This window comes from Pleurodeles waltl, chromosome 10 (genome assembly GCF_031143425.1).
Source record: "Pleurodeles waltl isolate 20211129_DDA chromosome 10, aPleWal1.hap1.20221129, whole genome shotgun sequence".
Lineage (NCBI taxonomy): Eukaryota > Metazoa > Chordata > Amphibia > Caudata > Salamandridae > Pleurodeles > Pleurodeles waltl.
Genome location: NC_090449.1, coordinates 781,835,853 through 781,859,473, shown reverse-complemented (window position 1 = coordinate 781,859,473; position 23,621 = coordinate 781,835,853). Strand labels below are relative to the sequence as shown.

The window sequence follows — 23,621 nt, the reverse complement described above, 5'->3', positions numbered from 1 at the left end:
ATTGCACCATTTTTGCGGGTCTCCTTGTGCCGGAACGCCCTCTTTGCATACGTTATGCATGCTGCATGCATAATGTGGCTCAAAGTGTTACAAAGTGGCATATGGCACGGGGGAAGGGCCACCTTAGCATCAAAAAAATGACGCTAAGGCGGCGCTAGAGTGGCACAAGGGTTCTTAAACATGCCACTAAGTGCGGGAACAGAAAACCCCCAGTACCGTGCTGCTCTACTCAAAAGTCAGGAATGTACTGAGTTCCACAACACTGCGCCGAAGCCGACCTGCATCCCAGCTCGGCCTTCTCCGAACGCGGCCTTCAAGTGCTCCTCTCGATGACAAGCCATCAGCAGATCAGCCGCTGGTGAAGCTTAAGTGCCCAGGCTCCATAACAGACCCGTCAAGCCTCTCACCTGTCAGGAGCTCCCGGCTGATCATTAGCGTCATGGAAACTCCACCCCTCACTGGGCGCGACCAGATTCCAAGAAGCCGCTCAGGTGGACCACGGTCTCTTATTGGTCGGTAGCTCTGCTAGTCAGCGCCTGAAAGCCCGCCCTCCTTGTAACTCCCAGGCTTCAAGCCCAGGCTGCATTCCATGTGGGCAGCAGCTGGGACTCGGCAGAGGGTAGCGTTAGCTCGTGGCCCCGAAGAAGTTCGCGGTGGCTGTGGTTAAGGCATTCCGGAGTCCCCAGGGGGCGCGTCTCTGCCTGGCTGCGCAGAGCTCCCTGGCACCTCCCAGGTAGGATTTTCTACTCCGAAGCTTCCCTCCGAGCGACACTCAAGCAGCGCAGGCAGCCTTTGTAAAGCTTAGCAAGCAGCTTAGACAGTGAGGCGCTACGTAGCTTTTCACCGGACACGAGAGGGCTGGTAATACCCCCGGTCGTTCACGAAAAAGCCGAGGTGTTCAGAGATACACGTTATTTCCTGAGCTGAGTTAACCGTCCATCCCCATTCCGATGTCACACCCTGGTCTGGTTTGAGTGCACAGTAATCCGCACACTAGAGTGCCGCCACCCTTCCTGGTTGTATTGTTTTTGATGTTTTATATAACGCCACAGCTATCATTGCGAGGTCTGAAGCGCTATATAAGTGGCGCGATTGCATAACTATACGTTTCATACTCCTGCTGAGGACGCGAAGCTGTGCGATTTGTGCCCTGCATCTGGACACATTCGAGGCATATGATTTAATGTTTTTTTTTTTAATGAAACCCCTGCAGCGTGTGGCTTACCTGGGGGTGCACAAAACATCTGCACTCTACACTCCTGACTTTGTGCACTTCGTTGGATGTGAGGCGGCAATGTCCGTACCAGCCACCTCGCTCCTCCGCAGTATGTTATGGATCACACGGGAGCCTTTTCCGAGCATCTCCCAGCGGCTGGACATCTGCCGCCCGTGTCAGCGACACAACGAAACTTTAAGGGGACAGGGAGTACCCTATCCAGACTCATGCAAAATCTAGCTCTCAGGTCAGAATACTTAGCTGAGGATGGCCACTGGCACTCCCCTACCCACTTTGTTACGTCCCTGGCCCTTGTAATTGAGTCTGGACTATTGGACTTCAGAAGCAGTCCACTTAAGTACGTCTGACGCATTCGACTCGATTCTGCAGTGAACTGTTTCATCCGAACGGTTTTGTGGGCAGTTCGTGAGTCAGATGCTTCTCTCCGGAGCAGTTCACGTGCTTCTTGGAGGACAGGGAAGTCCTTGCTTGACTCCGCATGCTTTTTCATTGAGCCGGCTATAATTCCCCAGCATGTTAAAGCTCACGGCGATAAAACAATAAACTACCATCTCTTCTTAGAAAGGTAACAATGTTGCATCTTTTTGTTGATTTTTTTTTTTTTTTTTTTTTTTTTTTTTCCGAACTTGAGTGACATTTACAGTAGCGTATGTATTTGGAGACTTGGAAAAAAGCCGAGGTTGATGGATGAGTGTGTCAGGTTTAATACCATGAACTCTGGTCGGCATGTTTTACCGAAGGCATGCAGTGCCCATGATCATGCGTTGTACATGCACTATTTTCGCGTGTGCATATTCCAATATACCATTTAAAGATTACTGTATGAATAGACAGCCCAAGTATAGCTTAGTATCCCTTTTGTCCTTTAGATATTTACGAAATGGACTTTAAATTGAAACGAAGATTCTAACGTTTTTGTTGTCCACTAATCCACCTCGGTGCGCTCCTGTTACCGTGTCATTCACTCAAGGGTGCATTTTATGGGTTGCGTTTTCAGGAGGCAGAAGAGCAAGGGTCCCTGAACCAGAAAGGGATTCTTAATTTGTGTTTGGTTAGCAACTTGACCCATAACAAAAGTATTTCAGGCTTGCGGTGGACGATGCATTGTTGCCCAGACAGTTGTGGAAATGCCGCTGGGTGCTAGGGTAGCCGGAGGGCCGGGTTTGCCGGGACTGCCCAGTTTTTCTCCGATTTAGCACATTTGGTGGTTTTTAGAGGAGGTTAACTGGCCTTGGAACCAAGCAAGAGGATAGCAGTTATATAAGAAACCAATTTAGTCAGCACTATTGACACCATGTGTAAAGGTTCCATTTAGTTGCCCTCGTGTGGGCCGGCGTTGTCGGATAAGATAAGCCATTCCGTGCACACTCCGATCGATGTACATTTGTAGTCCTATTTCTGAAGCTGTGGAATGCCCATGTTTGTTTTTACAAATTTAATCTCCCCACTAAACAGATGTGTTGAAATGAACCATGGTTATAACTCGGAGTGGGACACTCCTATGCTGCCATTCTGCTCTGTGGCTCAGCGTAGCGCGTTCTTACGCCTGTGTGCTGGTGGTGGCGGCGGCGGCTGCGCGGGTTTCCTGTGCCGTGAATAATGCTATTTTCTCAGACTGCTGAAGCAGGCGTGGGCTGCACAAGGTGGAGGGTTGCCTACCCCTGCTGCTGTTCTTAGAACTGGTCCCTCAGCATCCGCCTCCTTTGTCACAACGGCGCGCGCCTCTTTGCACTCGCTGGGTTCAGTTTATGAATTGCTGACTCGTTTCCATGCGCACGCGAGCAAACACGTGGCTCCCAAGCTGGGTGGGGATTTCCGCATTAAATGCTTTGGGCTCCTGCTGGTATAGGGACAATTCACTGTGCCGGGTCTCATTCCTCTTTCTTCACATCTCTAATAGTAAACATGTATTTTGCAAGACGGCTTATTTGACGGAGCACCTCCTTGACTCCTCTGACACTTGTGCAAATCTCTTGTTCAGTTTGAAAGGCCGGCCAGTCTTGAGGCTTCCTAGTTCACCCCTGCTGTCAATCCTCCCTCCATTTGACAAATATGACACCATTAGCCACTTATGGTTCTCTTTTATTATTATTATTATTTTACCACCAGTAGCACTCCGGTTGCTGTGGTTTGTGAACTCATACCTTTAAAACTACGTGTCCCAAAATGCATTGTTATACTGGCCAAAAGACCTGCGGTCGTTGATGATGCGCTACATGACACGGGGACGCTAGGGCAGGGAGGCTTGCACACCTCTAAAATGTCAGAATTATAGAGCCGGATTAGGGAAGGTTTACTGTGAGACGCTGTGCCTTATTCCTGTTTAGATGTGCCTTGCACCCGAATTTCGTGGCCTAATTCATTATTATTATTATTATTATTATTATTATTATTATTTTTTTTTTTTTTTTTTCGTGAATATATATGATTTACTCCAGGTTTTCGTGTCATTTACTTATGTTTGTCTAGAACTAGGACACTCTGGATTACAGAAGAAAGCTTTCTGTGTCACATTTTGTTTCTTTGGGCGAGCATGGCGTATTCTGAGAACTTCATAGGTCAGACGAGCCTGAGCACAAGGCAGAACCAGTGATTAATTTGTTTAAAAATAAATAAATTATAAGTGCAGGGGTCTGAAGTAGTTCTAACTGGCCCGGTACTTCTGAATGCTTGAGTTGCTGAATTCCAAGTCTGGATTTCTTGATTCCATCTCCTAAACCCATCTCTCTATAATTCTTAATGCTAATTTGTCTTAATCTTGTACATTCCCTTTCATCCCTGCTTCTCCCCCCACCCCCCCGCCTTTGTAAACTCTCTCTTATCTGTTTCTTCATACATTTTCACTTTTCTGCCTTTCTCTCTGGACCTTGGTCAAAATCTATTGATAACGAACATGTCCGGTTCCAAAAAACAAAAAGTGCTGCCGCCTTTTACCTGTCACCATCCACAAAAAATGGGCACTTTGCAGAGCCCACTTCTCACAGAAAAGTTTGTGAATGAGGCCCACATATTATCTTTTGCACACTGTGGTGCAGGCTGCACTTGTTTTTCAGCCATACCGTCTTTTCTGAGAGCCGTCACCCTGGTTGACACGTCAGTGACTTCTCATTGCATGTACTCTTAGTTCTTTAATTATGGAATGCCTTAGGTTTTTTTTTTTTTTTTTTTTTTTTTTTTTTTGCACCAACTGCTTAGCGATAACAAAAATAGAAAATCCCTTTCTCTAACGCTCATTATTTGTGCTCCAACAGGTTGAAGTAGAGGGGGATTCGGTTCATGCCATTGACATTTTTCATCACATACTTCCTCTCTTTTCCATTTACTATCTGTAGTGCACTATTGGTTGCACACAAAGAAGTGCCCAGTACTCTATATGGGTAGCATTGTTATGTTCAGTATTACATACGGAACTAGGTGTGAATAGAGATTATAAAATTGCTTTAAAACCTGAGAGAATAAAAAATTAAGAAGAGTGCGGGACTCTGTGTCAGGCTGGGCCCAGAGCTCACACAACACCGAGCAGGAGAAGGCAGTAGGACCATGGGAGAAATGCTTTACTCTCAATAAATCTTCGGCCTGATGCTTATTCGTGGTCTGAATTTCTTTTTTTGGTATGCCCCGTAGAACCAGACCAGAATTAGATCAAATGTTTCCACAACTTGTCTTGGTTCAGAGCAGGTGCACCAGAGCCCTTCAGAATAAGTGCATAAGAGCCGTTCTTTGCTGCTTAAGCAACACTGACTTATCAGACAGAGCAAAACATTTCAAAAGTCAATTTCAGGTGAAGTCTTCGAAGAATAAATCAATCAGCGGCAACTCCTCCACTAAGGCGGAAGAGAGTTGCCCCACTGCTTTATGCCGTGGATGAAAGGGGAAAATAAAATTATAATAACATAACGTTGTTATCATTTTAATTTTTCCTCAGGAGCAGGGTTAGGGTGGGGCTGGAGAAGAGCTAATGGCACATAAGTGCGCATGACACGCCTGCCACCCCCGTTGTCAAGTGTTAGTCACTGAAATCAATCTGTCTGTTTTTTCAAGTACTCCTCATATTCCAATCCAGAAAGCGGAATAGAAATGTTGTCCTTTTATATTCTGTAGTTATTATGCAGGCACATTTTGTAAAAAATTAATCACATACAAAACATCAGAAGCATACTTTGCTTTCCCACATGTTTAAAAGTTGAAGACGCAGCATGACATTAACTTCTAATGGCATCCTGTGTAGGCATACTATTAAAATCTCTCTTTTAGATGTGTACCTATTAAAAGTCCTTTTTCTATGTTGTGTTGAAAGGTACCCACTGGAAATCCTAGATCTAGGTTCTCGAATGGTAAGAAAAAATCATCATGTTGATTGTTCATTAATGTTACACACCACAAAACAGGCACAGAGGCTGAAAAACATCTTCTGTACTTTACTAAATAAGAGAAGGTGCTGACAATGTTAAAAAAAAAAATATTGGTAAAGTTTATAGTATTAAATGTTGACAAAGTCTTATTCAAGCTCTCTGGGGGACACAATAGTGGCAGACTTTGTACTCTTGAACATGTCCGAGAGAGTCCTTATGCAGTGGAAGCACTAGCTGTTTTGAGAAGAATGAAAACTACCCCAAGAGTACTTTCACAGTTGTAGACTGGAGGATGTCTTCTTATTCAGGTCAAGATTTAAGGGTATGTGTAATATCAGTGAGAGGACAGTTTGATGGATAGATAATCCATCATGCTGAATGGTGTATTGCAGCTTGCCCACTGTTTTTAATGTTGTTTAGTTTTGTTGAATGTGTCGAAGAAAGTGATGCTAGATTGATTACATTGAGTGAATCATTTGGTGTCAGATTCGAAAACTGGCTAGATGTAAAGTTTATTTACTTTTTGTGATGGAATAATGTTTGTGGTGTGGGGAGTTTGATATCATTCATATTTGGCCATGATCTCTTTGCGATTAGTGAGTTCTTATGCCTTGAATTGCCATGACATGGAAGACTTTCCGCTAGTCATAGGACATTTTACAGGGTTTGTGGGTGTTGTCTGTTACTCCTAGTGTGTGGTTTAGTAAGTGTACCCAGGTCAGAAATGAATGCCAGCTCAGTTTAGGTTACCAAAGTAGTGTGGTCCTTTTTTAAGATGTTTAGTGGGAGAGCTCTTAAAAAAAGGTAGTATTGCATGTTGTTTTAGTTGGGCAGGGTCGCTGGGTTTTCTGTATTGGATGAGGATTAAAATTGCAGCATGGTCAGACCAGGTCAGGTGTTGGTAAATCTGGGTCTGAAAGAGCATTGTCAAACACACAAAAGGTGATGAGAGGATGCTTGCAATGAGTCTAACCATTGGCAAATGCTTGTGGTAGCATTCCAACAAATCATTGTTTTGTCCACCTTGCCACCTCAGATTAGACCTAACTATATTAAAATCCGACATGACCCTTATCCAATAGGACCAGTCCAGCCCAAACTGCGAAGGCAGGCCCTCTCCCAAGCAACCCAAGACCATTTTCACCATGATTAGCAACCTAAAACTGTTTTCTTCCTGATTGAGACTATTGAGTCAGGTGTAGCTTGGTTCTAGTGGCTCAATGAGCAGTGGACCCGTGTCTTGACATGCTACTGGCCACTTGGGGCAGTACATCAAACACACAAAGGGTGATAGGAAGATGATTCAATAAGTCTAACCACTGGCAATCACTTAGCACAGCTTTCCAACTCATCATTCTTTTGCCCATCATGCCACCTCAAATTAGACCCAGCCATATGGAAATCAGTCTTGACCCTGGTCCAGTAGAACAGTCCAGCCTGAACTGCGAAGCCAGGCCCTCTCCAAACTGAAACAAGCAACCCAAGACCAGTTTTACCCTCATTGGGGCTCTTCAGTTGGGGGTACTTTGGGTCCAATGGCACAGTGAGCAAGGTATTCACATCTGGGCATACACGTAGCCATTTAGAGAGGTACACCAAACAAGCAAAAATTGGTGGGAGGTGACATGATTCGCAACGTAATGGTGGGTTGCAATGCTACCATGAGCGATTGCCAGTGGTTAGATTCATTTCAAGAACTCTCCCATCACATATTTTGTGTTTTCTGCAAAAGCGTTGCCCAATACACTGGTTGAAGAAGTGATTTGTTTGATGCCTGTCATGTTGGAGAAGGCCTTCTTAATGGTGTTGATGGACATTTTTCGTGCAAGATTGAGATGTGTCAAAATGATACTGTTGGAATGCTTAATGGATGAAGCTATGATTAGGTTTCTGATTTTATTCAATAATTATTGTCCTTACTTCCAGGGTCTTTCAGATTAGGTGGTGGGTGGCTATTTAAGCTCAGAGGGGAAACAGTTAATAGGGAACACATAACATTGATAGTGGAGGTTTTCCTGTAGTATGTAAGGCATTTAGGCCTTGTCAATTAGAGTGAGGCTTCCACTGGGCTGGTATTTTCAGTCATTGTGTTTTGTATGCTGAATTTTGCTGGGAAAAGGACAAAGGTTGTGTGTGGATCGGAGTATGAGCCGTGTCCTTTTGATGAAGATGTCGCCTGAAAGAAAGGTTGTGATAGCGCTGTAGTATTTATTTTTTATTTTTTCCCCATCCTTCGCAGGAATCAAATGCTTACTGAAGTCAATGGAGCTTTCTTCCTAGTAAGTAGTGTGGTAGAACCATCAACAAAATTTCAACACCCCCCAAACAATTTATACACCATGTCCAATGTGGCCACAGAAGGAAAACTCCAATCAGGACTAAAGGTAAACGATTTATTACAAGCTCAAGGTCATGAAGACATGCACAAAACCAAGTTATAAAGATACATAATAACCAATGGTTGCCCAAGACGTAGAAATAAATTCAGGAAGACTAACATTAATAAAACTAAACATTCAAGAAGAAAAGACATAGCATCAATAAGAATATCTGATTTTAAAATGTAATTGTAATGTAACTTGTTTAATCTGTAGCACAAATTTACAATCATTTGTCAATAAAATTTAGCAAAGTCCATTATCTTTGGCTGGGCACAGGTAGACACTACAGCTAATCAAATCAGGAAAACTACATGTGTGGGGAGAAACCTAAGAGGGTAAAAGACAAAAATAAACTGGAAAAAGATAATCTCGGACTGCAGATCACTAACTAAGTTTGACAAAATGTATGTAAACAGGGAAAGCATCAGCATATCATAAGCTCAGTCAGGAGTCTTCTGAAAAGCAAAATAAAAAGGATTATTGAATCTAAAAAAGGCATTTCAAGGGTAAGGACTAATGGCAGAGAGAAATATACCTCTCCAGGGGTTCAGTATTCAGGGAATCTTCATCAGTAGTTCATCAAATATGACAAGGCATCTGCAGACTTCAGGAGCTCTCTGCAAGCTGCTAGAAACTGTGGGAACTGCTCAAGACTGACCACGACTGAACAAAGTTCAAATGTCCATCAGTATTTTAGACTTCACAAAACATTCTGATTCATCAGAGGTATCGGTTCATGTCACAGTGAATAAACAGTGTCCAATGAGGAATAATTGTACAGCTCCAAATTGAAACAGGCCAATTTCTTCCCAGGTCTGTCATGGGAACATCTCTCTTTTGTGCGAAACCAAACAAGGTTGAAACAAATGTATTCAAACTCCGTCCATGTTCCTGCAATGTACTGTTTTCAAGGGCAAAAAAATTCATATTTTCACATTTAAACAATGGCGTCCATTACAAAAGATCTTTGACTTTCATGGGAACAAAATCTTCTTTCAGATTTCATGTAATGAAAAAATAGTAGTTCAGCGCTTTTACTTGAGTGCAAAATGCAAGATCTGCAGGCCTCACTTATGCTTACACAAAATCACAATAATGCATTTATTACGTTTTAGTAAAACACATATAATATACAAACTTATAAATTCAGCATTAATAATATTTCATTAATAGGAGTAATGCATTTCATTTAAATGGAAAAGCTTTGTTACTGCGTTGTATTAAGTACTACAGAAGTGCATTTTCCTCACTTGCGCATCTTTTGAAACTCATTAATCATTTAGAAATTCAGTGTTTTTATATGCACTGTCTAAAGTCTAAATTACATTTTAACATCCGTTTTATCCTTCTAACATGTGATTTATTTCAAAAGGCATCTAAGTCAAATGCAGAAATACAAGCAATTGCACATTTAACATGTTTCATTGCAGCTTTCTATGTTAGTTTTTCACCTTTACTTCTATAAACTTAAACTGTTGCATCCTTATGACTTTTGTAATAGGCGAGATATCACTAAACAGTAAGCTCTATCGATAGTCTGTGTTGTCTGACAGATATACCCTACAGTAGCTTGTACACTGATGAGCCTAAGGAGTGCCCTACACAGTGTGCGGAGAATGAATTGTAACAACCCTAGCATCAGTAAAGTTGATTGTGATGGGAGTGCTGCATAAGGGAAGGATGTTTGTAATTGTGAGGGTGTGGCAAGTATAAATAAGTATTGGCCTATAGCCCTTTCTAGGCATTAAGAGGACCAAATTAACACTCACCCTTATCTTTGTTTGCCCCTTGCCACAGATGTCCGAGTGAGTATGACCTGTATAACTTCACAGAACGTGACATTTCACTGCCAATCATAGGGCTCCTGGAGGCTGCAAGAAGGCAGTGCCATAAAGGGGCGTTCTCCTAATGACAGGGACTTCATTTGGGACTGAAAACACTTCAACTTGAGAACTGCTTGCTGCTTGGAACAATTCTTTTTTAGAGTAACATTTGTGGGGGATCTAGAGAGAATACTTTGCCTTCTTCCTGACAGTTAAAATGGATGACTAGGGCGCACGAAGTAGCACTCTTAAAGGGTCCTTTTTTTTATTTACAAGTGAAAGAATCCTCTCAAATATCTCTCATAAATGGGGTCACAATAACTCTTAGCTATTTAGTTCGATGTCTGATTGAGGGGAAATAGGAGTTGAAGGTGCTTATTAAGAAAGGAGGGGATTTAGGTTTATTGTAGTTCATTGGTACCTGGAGCGTGGTCATTTATGTTAATTCTTAAAAACAAAATACATCCCTCGTGCACTATAACAATAGCTATTATTTCATTTGCTTAAACCTAAATAATTTAGTTTTAAGTGAATGAAACTATCTTAACATAATTATGGGTGTGTGAACCCCTGGATAAACAGGATGTTTGTTTTTGCTTTTTAGGTGTGATCAGGATGTGTGAGTGTAAGATTAATGCATTTCCAAGAGAAACTAGTCGCAGGGCAAGAGTACTTGCAATGAATGTCAGCACCACAAAACCTGGATTTCTTTTTTTGCTTGTGAAATACCAACAGAGTTTTATATTATCCCATAAATGGTGACCCGGTAAAATCGTAATCCCCCTGAAAGCAGCGGCAGCTGCTGCAGATCTCAAGGAGAAGGGGAATGGGGGAGAGACAGGGGAGGCTGGGAGGGAATAAAAACAAAAATAGTTAACTCACCTCTATTGTCAGTGCTGCTGCCACCTGCAACTATGGTTTTATTTTTCTGCTTTTGGCACAGCCAATGGGGTGACACTCCTTTGCCATAGCGAAGGAGCCGCCCCTGCCTCACAGCTTTATGGGAAAAATGTACTTTGGTGTGATAAAAGTAACATGCATATTGAAATTAATGGCACATTCTTTTATCAACTAACATGTCAGTATCACTTTCCAGAGACCATAGTTGTAACTATGTATATCAGAGGAACAGAAGCCGCTTTATGCAACCCTTGTGTGTGCGTGGTGTGTTTTTTTTTTTTTTTTTTTTTTTTTTTTTTTTTTCCCTCTCTCACTTTTTTGTCTGTTTTCTTTAGGTGAGCACCTAAAGAAACATCTGCTGTCAATATCCATCCATGTGGGATGAGCCACAGGCAGGGGCAGCTCCTCCATAAGGGTCGAGGAGCATCACCACCCCTGCCAGCAGCAACTGCTGCAAATCCTTTCACAAGGAAAGGATAATAAACTGTGTTTATTATCCTTTCCTTGTGAAAGGGGCGGGGCATTGTGGGTGACTAGGAGAGTGCAATGTACACTCCTCAGAGCGCATATGTGTTTGGCCAGCCATCTGGGGCCGGCCAAACACACTTGTGCACAGGACTCTCTCCAGCCCAGCAACACAGCTGCTGGGCTGGAAAGAGCCTCCACAGGCTTCCAGTCTGCCTGGGAGTGCCCTGGCTGGGTAAGGTTTTTTTTCTTCTTCTTCTTCTTCTTCTTATTTTTTAAATGTTATTAATCGCACGACCCCAGGATTCCCCGCATGCCGTGACTGGCCACAGGAACTTTAAGGAGCAAGGGAACGTGTTGGGCCTGAGTTATGTTAAACAAAAAAAACGAAAGATAACGTACAAAAACCGATCTTAATCCTAACTCCAATCAGATTACTTCAATGGAGGTGATGTCCATATCCTACTCAAGTATGTTAACAGAAACCCTCTTATTGCATCATCTATTGTTTTAGTAAGCGAAAACATGCTGGGGCCTCCTTATGATTTTAGGGGAGATATTTTACCTATCTTTGCATTCTTCAAAGGAGTTGCTGACCCACACAATGCCTTCAGTTTAATCTAAGCAAGACACATTGTAGCTCATTGCACAGGACTGCAGGCCTTTACCTAAGGATTCTGTGTTAACTTACTCTCCACGAAAGCACACAGGAATGTTACTTAAACTCCAAATGCTGCTTCTTTGTCTCTAGAAATGAGACTAGGTGTTTACTCAACTTTCTTTCATGAAACCTTTTAAGATCGTCTAGGCTACATTTAATGCCAGTGGATTTTAGTCACACGGTAAAGTGCCAAGTGTATAACAAAGCAGCAGGATGTGTTCGCTTAGTGCTTTCTTGGTAAATAAATTCAGAGTTGAACATACTAAAATATATGTAGGCGAGAACAAGCCTCATCTGCAGGCTCCACATGTTGTTTCGGTGACTAAACAGGAGCGGCTCGCATGGCTGGGTGAGGTGGGGGGCACGAAAAAAAATAATAATAATAATAAAAACTTGCCCGCTTTGCTTCCGGGCAGCACTCCTCTCCCGTCACTGCTGTAGGCACAGGCTCCCAGCCTGCCCTGTGCCAATCCTGACGCTGCTCAGAGCAGCATCTGGATTGGCTGGGAGCACCCAGCCAGGGCGCTATCAGGCAGACTGGAAGCATGTACAGGCTCTCCAGCCCAGCAACCATATTGCTGGGCTGGAGAGAGCCCTGTGCGCATGTGTTTTTGGCTCCGATGGTTGGCCAAACACACATGCACTCCCCTCAGCTCATCACCCCCAATGCCCCCCCCTTTACATGGAAAGGATAATAAACAGTTTATTGTCCTTTCCATGTAAAAGGATTTGCTGGGGGGGGGGCGCTCCTCCACCCATATGGGGGAGCCACACCTGTGACTAAACCCACAGGCACCGAATGCATCCTGGCTTTTGTTCCAGAGTGCAGTTCAACCTCTTAGACATGTACTGTATGAGAAACTCACAAAACACCTAATGCGACCTAAAAAGATACATTTCCTCTTTTATTAAAGATAGTAGAGTAATCAGTGAATGCCCACAACAGAGGCTGCCCTGCATGGTCATAGCATGTTTGTTCAAGGTGACCAATGCCATCTTGTTGCTTCCCCTCTCCCTCAACCCCCCCCCCCCCCCTCGTCTTATGCCGTGTCAGTGCCACATTGATCTCCACACACCAACTTTTGGTTATGGACCATATTGTCCTAATACAATTGAAACTAAATTAACCTTAGCTCTCAACCATCTTTTTCAAAGTGTTAAGGAGAGTATGGGGACAGTGGGTATCTTTCTCAGCTGAACTATAATTGCTTGTGATCACTAGGGGAAAATGCACTATAAATAAGGCAGTCTGAGTAAAGAAGATTCTAATACAGTAAAAACCATTGTATTGGTGTTTAAAGTAGAAAATTAAAGGATTTGGAAACCACGTATTGTTTCCCTGTTTAAGATTGGGGTTTGCCTAGATCTTGACATCTGTAGGCCTAGCAACCCAAACCTGCTAGCATTCACCAGGTCATCTGCTCCATGTCTTGGGAGAGTGTGGAGCAGGCCATGGTATTCAAGGTGTCACACAAGTAGTCCTGTCATTGAGGTAATTTGGCTATTTGTTGGACCACATATACAAATAAAGCACAAAAAATCTATGCAGGCCAGTAAGAGCACTGGGTTCTGGCTAGCATACATGCCGTAGTGAGGAAAAAGTAATAGGTGGAATGCTTATTTCAATCCATTTTTTTGCTCACCATGTACAATCAACACCAGACAATGCTCACTGTGCCACTAGAGCCACACTGCACCCTAATGATGACCCAGATATGGCAGAGCTGGTCAGGATTTGCTTGTGTTCTGATTCACAGGATTCCTTGCCTGGCAGTTTTGGCTGGATTGTTCCCTCTGGAGCAGAACCACAGCTGATTTGGAAATTACTGGTTAATTTCTGAAGTGATATGGTGGGCAAAAATCATGACTGGAATGCAGCTTGTGTAATTACCAGAGGTTGAGAGTAATTCAAGCATTACGCTCCTTTATATTTTGTCTCTCTCAGCATGAAAGCTATGTCAAGCTGGATCTTTGCACAGCAAGTCAGGATAAGGGAACTCGCTCCAAGGGAGAAAATGTACTTGCCAGGCAGAGTCTGTTTGGTTCACTTCAACCTGTAGTCAGATACTGGGCACCCTTTTCTTGACTCCTTGTAAAGAGTAGGATGTTAGGCTTGGTGTTCTTTGTCCACTTCTGTGCCCCTTTGACAGACTGGACACCTCCACACAGACGAAAGTCAGATGCATCTGAGTAATCCAGCATATTTGCAGTAGTTAAGCAGGCATAGTAGACCTAGCTTGGAGGTAATGGTCAGAACACATCTCCATGTTTTGGAAGCACTGTGCGAAGGCCCTGACATTTCTGTTTCGATGAAGATCTTCCAATTTCTGTGTCAGACTCCATTTTATAATCTGTCTGTAGCATTCGGACAGTAACCCTGTTCCAGTGGGTTTTTGTGTCTCTTTAACGCAAAAAAAATAACTGCAATCCAACCAGTTAGGTTGAGGATAGAGTTGCATCCTCAGGGAATGATGAAATGAACTGATCCCTACATTACAACTTGCAGGAACATCAGGGGTCTTGTGTAGTTAGAGACTTTGTGCCATTCCTACTGACAAGTGCACCAAAGAAGATCCCATCGTCTTTGCATTCATCCAAATTTCATTAAATACGAAAATAATGCAAAAGGAGTCCTGTTTGCCAGAGATCATTAGACTTAATTTGTATTGGGAGGCCTTACTCATCACCCCTAGTTGCAACCCTTACACCCCCCCCCCCCACTCCCCCCAAACTACACACATACTGTACCAGTTGGCACTTTGATGAAAGGGTCGGAATGGGAAATTTCCATCTCTTGATTACACAATGGGAAGATAATTATTGGATCTTTTCATATCCTAGGGTACACCAAAACCTTCTATAATAAGCTTTAAATCTGCAGTATGGGGTGATCCCTGGAGCAAGGCGGCCCCTCCTACCCAATGAAAAAATGCACAATTGCAAGGGGGACCTATGCACAATCTATCAGGAACTTTCATCTCTACAGCTTATGTTCTTATTTGCAGTGCCCATTCCTGGAATAGTTCACTACTTTTTTCCTAAGACAAAAATTCCTCAGATATTTTTTAAATCATTTTCTGTCATCTAGGGTGTTAGTTTTGAGCTGCCCCACCACATTTCGAAAGATTACTTCAATCAGAATTTTTAAACATATATCCTCTTTGTCAAACCAACAATTTTTGGTGAGGTCAAACTCCTAATTCAAATCCTAGCACAGAAAGTAAAACTAGTATGTAATACGCTTTTCAATTTCTTTGGACCACTGGACAGGAGTACCAGCCCTGGGTTCCAGGCCAAACATAAGGTAAGTACTTCAGTGGGTACAGGAGTGGCACGCAATGCACTATCTTTGTATTGTTAAGGCTACTGAACTTCAATTGTGTGTGAATCAAATCTATGATTATGGTTAATCTAAAACAGTTTCTCTTTTAAATCCGTGCACATTACAACAATTACTCTTCTTTAGATTCTAAGATGCTATTTGTAAGTTGTTCACCACATTTGTTTTAAATTACTCGAATCGGAGCTTTAAATAACTTGTTGTCAAATGACATCTTTGTCAGCCCAACAAGGCTAACTATAGCCCCACCTATCCATTTACCATAGCAAGCATTCCTAATATTTCTCATGGTGGACGTTCTAGAGGACACCGTATTGAGGCAGGAGTCAGTTTCTAGTCATAAATTGTTTTTTTCCAGAGGCTCTTTCAATCAGAATTCTTAAATTGGTACCCTATTCCTGTCATCGACTCAATGCCAGGAAAGTGCAAGAGAAAATACACAAACAAAGGTTGTAGGAGTTTTCAAATCTGATCACACTTATGCAAAAGTTTAGAAACCCCAATGTACTTTGAACGTTTAGCATTTAGTTCAGTGTCAGTCTTCCACAAATCCTCAGTGGTGATCAAGGCTAGTACATCACATTTTTAGACAAGCTGAAAATTGACATGTTAGAACTGGCTTAGAACAGTGTTTTCTATCAGAAAAAACTAACCTGGTTAATATTGTTAGTGTTCAAACCAAGACCAGTAGTTTCATCCTTCAAATGAGTGGGGGCCTGCTGTTGGACGGGGGTGGGTGTGAGGCTGGGGAAATCCCAACAAAATCCAAACCACCATTTTCTTTCCTCCATTACTCTAACTGGTGAGGTCACACTAAGTCAGCCCAAGGCATAGTAAGGTCTTCCACCATTCAAGTTTGCTGCAACAGAAGAGCAAAATGCTAAGGAACTTTAGATATTAGAGTTTAGCAAATGTTGGTTCAATCTGGCAATATTCAACCAAAAGAAACTATTGGATGTGCTTCTTACCAGCCATTTGATAAAGGTCTGTTGGCCATTTTTTGAAGTGTGAACCTAAATGGAAGGCAATGGAGTGCTGTGGATGGGTCGGCACATAGATACGATCCAAGAGTGATTCTAGATGGAGCCCAGGGTTATGGGGCGAGGTCTGTTTGCTGAGTTATGATGTAGTGTTATTTAAAGAGGTGGTTCTTTAGCAGGTTCATAAGTAGAAAAAGAGTAGCGTATGTCCTTAAGCATACGTGGATGTTGTTGCAGGTCCTGTGTGTGTAGATGGAGGCCTGTTTCCCCCCAGTTTTTCTTTCTTGCAGTTCTTTATCTCCAGTACGATACTGTCCTGACCGTAGGCTTGCCAAAATCCAAAGCAGATGTTAAACTTGTTAGCCAGATAGTGTGGAAGGGGTGCTGGTGTGATGGCTTTCTAGATGGTGCAGCAGTCTTTGAAGGCAAGGCAAGCCATTAAAGATTCTAATGGCCCATATTTCTTAAGCCCTTGGAGGTGTGCTGCAGCATTTATGATGCTCTTAAAAATAGTCACTAAAGAGTGTGGCTGGTTGTGTAAAAGGGTGCTGCAGCTTGCTAGATGCAAGAGTGAGGCCAGCTCTGTATTAGCTTTCTGGGATGGATGATTACTCTTTCTTGAGTAGAACAGGTAAAAATCCTTCTTTCTTTTCTTCATAATGTGTTCCTGGAGAATAAGATTGGTGTCCAGTTTAAATCGTAATTACTTGGCACTAGTTAAAGGTTGAGGTTTGAATAGGTCCCACTCCACATCCTCAAGCCAGGTATGTGCTCATTATTGCTTGTTGTTAAGTTTCAGGTAGGTGCTAAACACCTAGGTCTGGAGGAGGTGCAGGCTGCAGTGCAGTGCTTGAGGCACTGGATGTATAGAGCGGAGTAGAATTTCATATGGAGCTGTGTTTTTAGTATGTTAATGGTTTTTAATTGTGGTATCAGTTAATGAAGTTCCAAGGGGCTCCATTTTGATATTGACGATCACACAGGACAAGATGGATCCTTGCAAGACTCTGCAGATAATTCTGGGAAATGGAGGTGCCCAAGTGAACAAACTGGTGTTGGTTGGAGTTGGATGAACAGCATTGGAGGATGTCCCTTACCAATCCCATTAGAGACTTCATGGTTTGGATGAGGCTGCGAACTGGGTTGAAGGCTGCCAAAGGAACTACATAGGAGCATCATAAGAAGCCAAGCCCATTGGTGGTGTTTTCCCCCCCCCCCCCCCCCCCAACCATATCCTTGGCTTCATTAGAATTCAGCCTTGCGCTGCCCCTTTTAATCAAAGATGACTAAATAGACTCATCTGTGTAGTGTTTAGTTTGCTGCACTCCTTGACCGATACTAGAAAAAAAGTTAAATATAGTTTTGGTATTTGGATTTGAGCAAACCTTCAGCAAAATATTTCTTTCTCTCGTTCACATCCTTTAATATTTACTCAGAGGCCAAGGATCATTTGTTAAAGGTATTGGATCTTGATCATTTAGAACCCTAAGAATGTTGTAACCAAGCTTGCTCAACTACCATGTTTAGGAAAACATACCATCTTGTACACGAGGAAACTAAACAGAACCTCCTGGATTTCAGCAAGACAGACTTGATGAACTATAATCAGTACAATGTCTCTCGATGCTTATCACAACTGATGCTCTAGATTAAATGAAAATGTAGCTTGATTCATTTTGAGGAGCACCAACTCTAGAGGGAGGTAAGGGTGATGTAAACTTCAGGGCTGCAGAGTCATCTGTGAGGTATGTGGGTCCTCTGTACAGTCTGGTCATATTGTTGACATTTAGATAGTTGGTTTCCTTCTTCTCTAGTAGTAATATATTTGTTGAGGCTACATGATTGCTTTCTACTTGTAGGTTTATGTCTTGTAGTGCTGAGCTCTGTGTGGATGTGAGTTGATGTCCATTAAGGGATTGCAATTTGGGTAGCTGAGCAACTACTATCATTAAAGGCTTGAAGGCTGTGGCTTGTTTTACTAACTCTAAAAATATTTGCACAATACAGTTTGCGCAATAGTTTCAAATAGCAGATTGTTTGGTTCTGCCTTAAGATGTTGCGATACACTATTTCAGTTACTGGGTTCTCGCACACTGAAGGACCCACGCCTGTGCTTTTGTTTATTGAACTTGAGCAAGAGGATAGCATACCTCGTAACCGGCCTGTAATCCCTTGTTGGTGTTATCCTCTGTAGATAGTCCATGTCATTTCTCCAGTATGCCTTGTGACATTTGCAGAGAATCTTGGATTGGATATTGAATCCACTTTGAGCAGGTGAAGGGCAGATTTAAAGTGGTAGCACCTTTTTAGGTTAACTTGATGATGTTCTCGTAGTTTACCAATCACTGACTACTCTTGTTAGTTCTACTATTAATATAGATTCATTTAGACTATATTGCAGGTTTGCCACAATCAGCCCGTTTGAGCACTAGACTCTTAAGGCGCATGCCTAGTTAGAAGTTTCTACATTTGGTTATTGTGTCTACTGTATTTCTTTGTGGTGAGAGTGAAAAACAACCATGTGCTGTCTGAGTTGGTACTTCAGTGTTTCCAAGGACTGGGGTTGGACCTAAGCAGGAGCCCTCTTTTATCCTCCCCCCCCCCCCCCCCCCTTAGTATTTCTATTTAAGCACTTTTTAGGCTGAAAATGTTTTTTCTCACCATGCAGCCCAATGTCCTACATGTACATCTTTAATTGAATTTTATTATTTTCTGTTATGGATCAACACATCTTCATTACTGTGGGTGAAAGGGAGTACATGTGATGAGTAGCAGGGTGCATTATGCCATGATGACTGGAAATACACAATACATATAGGTTGCCTCTAGTTATGAAGGATTAATTGGACCCACTGTGGGACACTGTCTGTAATTCACATACAGTAATCAAGTCTCTTGATAAGAATGTCTCGGTTCAGAGTATCATAGATTGCTAAGAGTTCAGAGTGCCAGTATTGTCTGGTTGCCTTTACTGGGTGAAATTAGGAGCCCCTTCCTAAAGTAAACCAGTAGGGACTGTGACTTTTTTTTTTTTTTTTTTTTTTTTTTGTATTGGTCTGGAACTAGACTGGCAGTTATGAACAAGCCTGCACTGTTCTACATATTCATGTACCTGTTTGGCCATTAATCTCTCAGGAAAGTTGCTGTGAGTTTCTAGATTAGATGGATTGATAGTTTTGTCTGCACTGGTGTATTTGAAGGTAGGGGGTAAGTAAATGTTGCGTACTGCAGGCTCCTGGCTACTGTTCACATTGAGAAGGTGGTACAACCACATTTTGTGGTGTTTAGAGGGAATGTTTGTTTCAAAATGCAAAACAAAGGCATACAGGTATATTGGATACTTTCATTTTGATAGTAAATATCATCACTACATCTTTTTCCATGATGTAGGTTTGATCACATTAATCGTTTAGTTGAAAGGAGGATGAGGTGGTGGATCTTAAATGATAGAATAGATTTAGACCTTTTATATAAGTCGAGAGACCAGAGAAAAGCTCATGAAACAAGTGCATGCAAAAAAATTGTAAGGCTCTTGTACTACTGCACTGTTACTAGGAAGAAGAACCGTATGTACATCTTTAGGCTGACCATCATCACTTCAAGAGTTTGAAAGTCATACAGGACGATGATCTTTGTAACTTCTTCCTGACCGTTGTTTACACCCGAGGCTGGCTTATGAATGCTTGGATTACAAAAATGAACATCTTTCTCGCTCTCTCTCATCATTATATTTGCCTTGTATACAGTTTTACAAAAAGGGAACATGGATGTGTAATATTTTAAGGAAGATTTTGAATTACAAATGTGCTTTCATTCAGAATGTTGCATATGATAATGAAGGACAACAATGTAGGGTTATTAGTGATTTATTTGGGTCCCAAGAAATTCTGCACTTGTTGGAATCAATTTTTTTGCTTGGATTTTACTTTTCCTCAATAACCTATTCCAACAGCAATCATTCATTACTTATAATGAACTGTAGAATTGCATAGGAATATCCAATTTTAGTATATCACAGGCTCACTGTCATTTCACACACATTGACTGATAGTTTTACACCTTAATTTCTACTACAGTTATTAATACTGGTAAATACAGACTCCAATTTAGAAGGTTTCTTCAGCATAGTTAATTTATTTAAAACCTCATATTAGCCAGATTTCCTCTAAGCCACAATTTCATAGCCAACTTAAGGTTTGGACACCGAACATACTTCCACATATGTAGAAATGTATTTGATGTTTCTACATCATTTATTAAGGAACGTTATGGTTCTAAACTAATGTGGCATTATGTCCATCAATCAATTGAATCTTACATCTCCAATTTCCCAAAACAAACACATTCTGTTAATTGGATACCTCTCACTGTAAGCTCCTCCAACCCTTGCATGACAGTCTGTCACTCACTCATCTTTAAACTACCCCTTACAGACACACCCGCTCAGTCGATCTCTCGTTCTTGCTCCAGTATTTTAGACCTTCACGTAACCATTGACTTTGACCACCAAAGAAATGCTTTTCACTTATCCATTATCACTGCACTTACAAACCTCAAATTCATCTATAAACTCCTCTGCCTTTTCAGGGTGTACCTCCTCCAGAAACCGTTACTGACTGTCTTACCAAAGCACCCGCTGTCACTCTTTATCCCTCTGAGATTTTCCTGATCTAGACATGACTGCCTCCCCAGATAGCAAGAGCTGTAAACTGCAACGGGGACAATTCGGGGTTGGGGATGTGAAGGGCGATATTCAGTACTGTCAAGTACAAGGGTGACTCTGTAGAGTCAAGCATACAGCTATAATTACTGCTTTCCGAGGTTGTCATTTGTGATATCCTTACGTATGTAATGAGAGTTCAATTAGTGTGCTGGGTGGGACTAAAGAGTTTAAGGTAGTGTGACTAACCTTAGGTAATAAACGGGAGATTTTATTCGATTTTTGTACTGAATGTAAACTACTGTCCCTTTTAATTAAAGGTTTTTAATTGGCATTTTATATTAACCGAAGCATGTATTTTTGTATGGTACTGAGGCTTACTGTTACCCCACACAAGTTTGCTTTATTGAATTTTATGGTCTGTGTAATATACATACATTGTACAATTTGCCAGGGGCAGAGAGCCCAGGGCCATGCAGTGTTTTCAACATCCATGGCGCATTACGAACAGGCATTTGCAATGCAACAGGCCTTGCATTTGCTGGAGTCAGAAATATTGGTGTTGTAAATTGATAACTGGGCTTTTCTTGCCACATAAATTAGTCAACCCTGCCTCATAATCTGGCCTTTTCCTGCCACATAATTCCAGTGGTCCTGGATATAACTAATGCCCTTCCATCTACCTTCTTCCTCTATCTGCAGTAAAATAATGACATTGTTGCTATTTAGCATCCTAATTTAAATCTGCATGCTAATTCCAATAGAATACCACTTTCACCACCCCACTATCAGAGTTGCTAGCTGGCTAACACAATTCCCCAAAAAAACAGACACATGATAGCCACACGAGAGAAATAAAATAGGAAGTCACTCAAACATATCAAGAGTATTCAAACAGTCATAGTGTAATAAGGATGTTAAGTTTGCCTTAATCCTGGTCACAATTGCAATAAGGAGATATCATAAAACTATAATCATGTAAACACAATAAAAACCTTTGTCAGAAATAAACTTTGAGCATTAGACTGTAATGCTCAAAACAGCCCCTAGAGGGCACCACAACAAAAATATAATTTTAAAGAATCATGGTTATATAACCAGTTAGCCCCTAGAGGGCATAACAGAATTGCAGAAAGTAATGCAGCGCAAGCATATATTTACTCCCTAGAGAGCATAGTACATAACACATCCTCAGGGCTAGCAGCTCAACTAAAATATTATTACCAACAAAGCCCTTTAAACACAAACCACTCCCAGCTGTAAAACATAAGTTCCTGCCATGAGAGAGCCTAAAAGCACTGAATGGTAGGAGAGGTTATTATTTTAAGCTCCCCACTAACTTGGTGTGGGGACCCAGAGATGATCTAGACAGAGCATGTTGTGCAAAGTAAAACTGCACCTGCTTAATGCAGCATCATAGTGTACCAATATTTACTGGCTATGGTAGGAGCACCAAAACGTTAAAAAAAATAAATAAATACACAAATGGTGCTTCGTCCTGATTTATTTATTTTTTGCTACGTGCTTCATGTTGCTTCATGTGCTACGTAGAGGAAACTGCTAGGAAAATAATGTGATAAGGGGAATACTGTGTAAAAATAGTTGCAAAAAATGTTGTCTACAGGCACAAAAAACAAACGGATAATGTGTGTCTACAGTAATTCCAGTTATGATTTCTGTACCCGATTCTAACGTAGGCCTCAGCATGTGGCCTGGTCCTGCCTCAATTTGAAACCCCTGAGCTGTGGCCCGACATACCAATGCTGTGTTTTCAAGTGACATTTCCAGAAGTAATGGGATTTCATACCTGGGAAGAGGACACAGTCAAAACAAAGCACTTGCTGATTCACATCATGCTTTACAAGCAAGAGCTTGAAGTATTTGGCTTTGAAAACTTAAACATACAAGGATTTGACTGGATGCCTATGGATGAATTTCTTATCAAAGCTGACCTTCTCTGCCCTGAAACTTATCTTTCTTCTCACTGGCATTAGCCTAAATGTCCTTTAGGGATGGTTAACATTTCTTTTGTGAAATTAGAAGATATTTCCTGATCAAATGTGTGTAAGGAAAAAAATACAAAATATTAACACTATTTAGAGTTCCAGTTTGGGTGCATACGCCTGTTTGCATCGCAACAGGGGTTAGAATGACATCTGGAATGAGTAAAATTGCTTACTGGGCCTTGCTTTATAAGTAAGTAATAATAGGACAGCATATAGATTTGTGTAAGCATACTACTTGTCACAACACAGATAAACAACCCGTTTAATTCGCTGTGGTGTTCTCTGCCCAAACATTTCCTGTGTCAGAAGGAACATGAGATAAAATTCAAGTCTGGGGTACCCATTTAATTTAAAAAATGGCATTGGGGAACTGCATGAATAATGAAATATTTCAGCCAATTTAAAGCTTATTTCATGTCGGTAATTTGTTACTGAATATCGGAAGTTACTTGTATGAAAACAGGATCCTGGGCATTCACTGAACAATTTTGTCACCAATTTAACTTGCTTGGCAGCCAGCTAAGACAGGGTCCACAAAGAAGTTTATAGAGTGATTGAGACATCTGTGGGATGAAAAGTTGTTGGACAAAAAGGTGAAACGAGTGCAGAGCAAATGAGAAATGTAGCTTTCACAGGGCCAGGGAAATCGGGCAAATGGCTTCCGACCTGTGGAGCTGCTGGACTTGAAGAAGACTAATGGTGATTGTGTGAAGGCAGTGATGACGACACAGCAAAAAAAAAAAAAGAAAATCCGTTAAAGCAAACACCAAGAAGGTAGCCAAAAAAACCTTGTGTTGCAGCTATTAAGGAACTAAA

At 41.7% G+C, this 23,621-nt stretch overlaps 1 protein-coding gene across 8 annotated transcripts in view; it reads left to right on the top strand.

The window, feature by feature from the left end:
- Positions 1-554: 554 nt before the first annotated feature.
- Positions 555-23,621, top strand: part of OSBPL3 (oxysterol binding protein like 3) — a 911,347-nt gene continuing 888,280 nt past the window's right edge. For 7 of the 8 annotated variants that reach the window (XM_069211401.1, XM_069211406.1, XM_069211403.1 and 4 more), the window contains exon 1: positions 556-733. The gene's annotated coding sequence lies outside the window, so the exon portion shown is untranslated. Of the gene's footprint in view, positions 734-23,621 lie in introns of all 8 variants that reach the window. The other variant, XM_069211408.1, reaches the window with a different exon arrangement.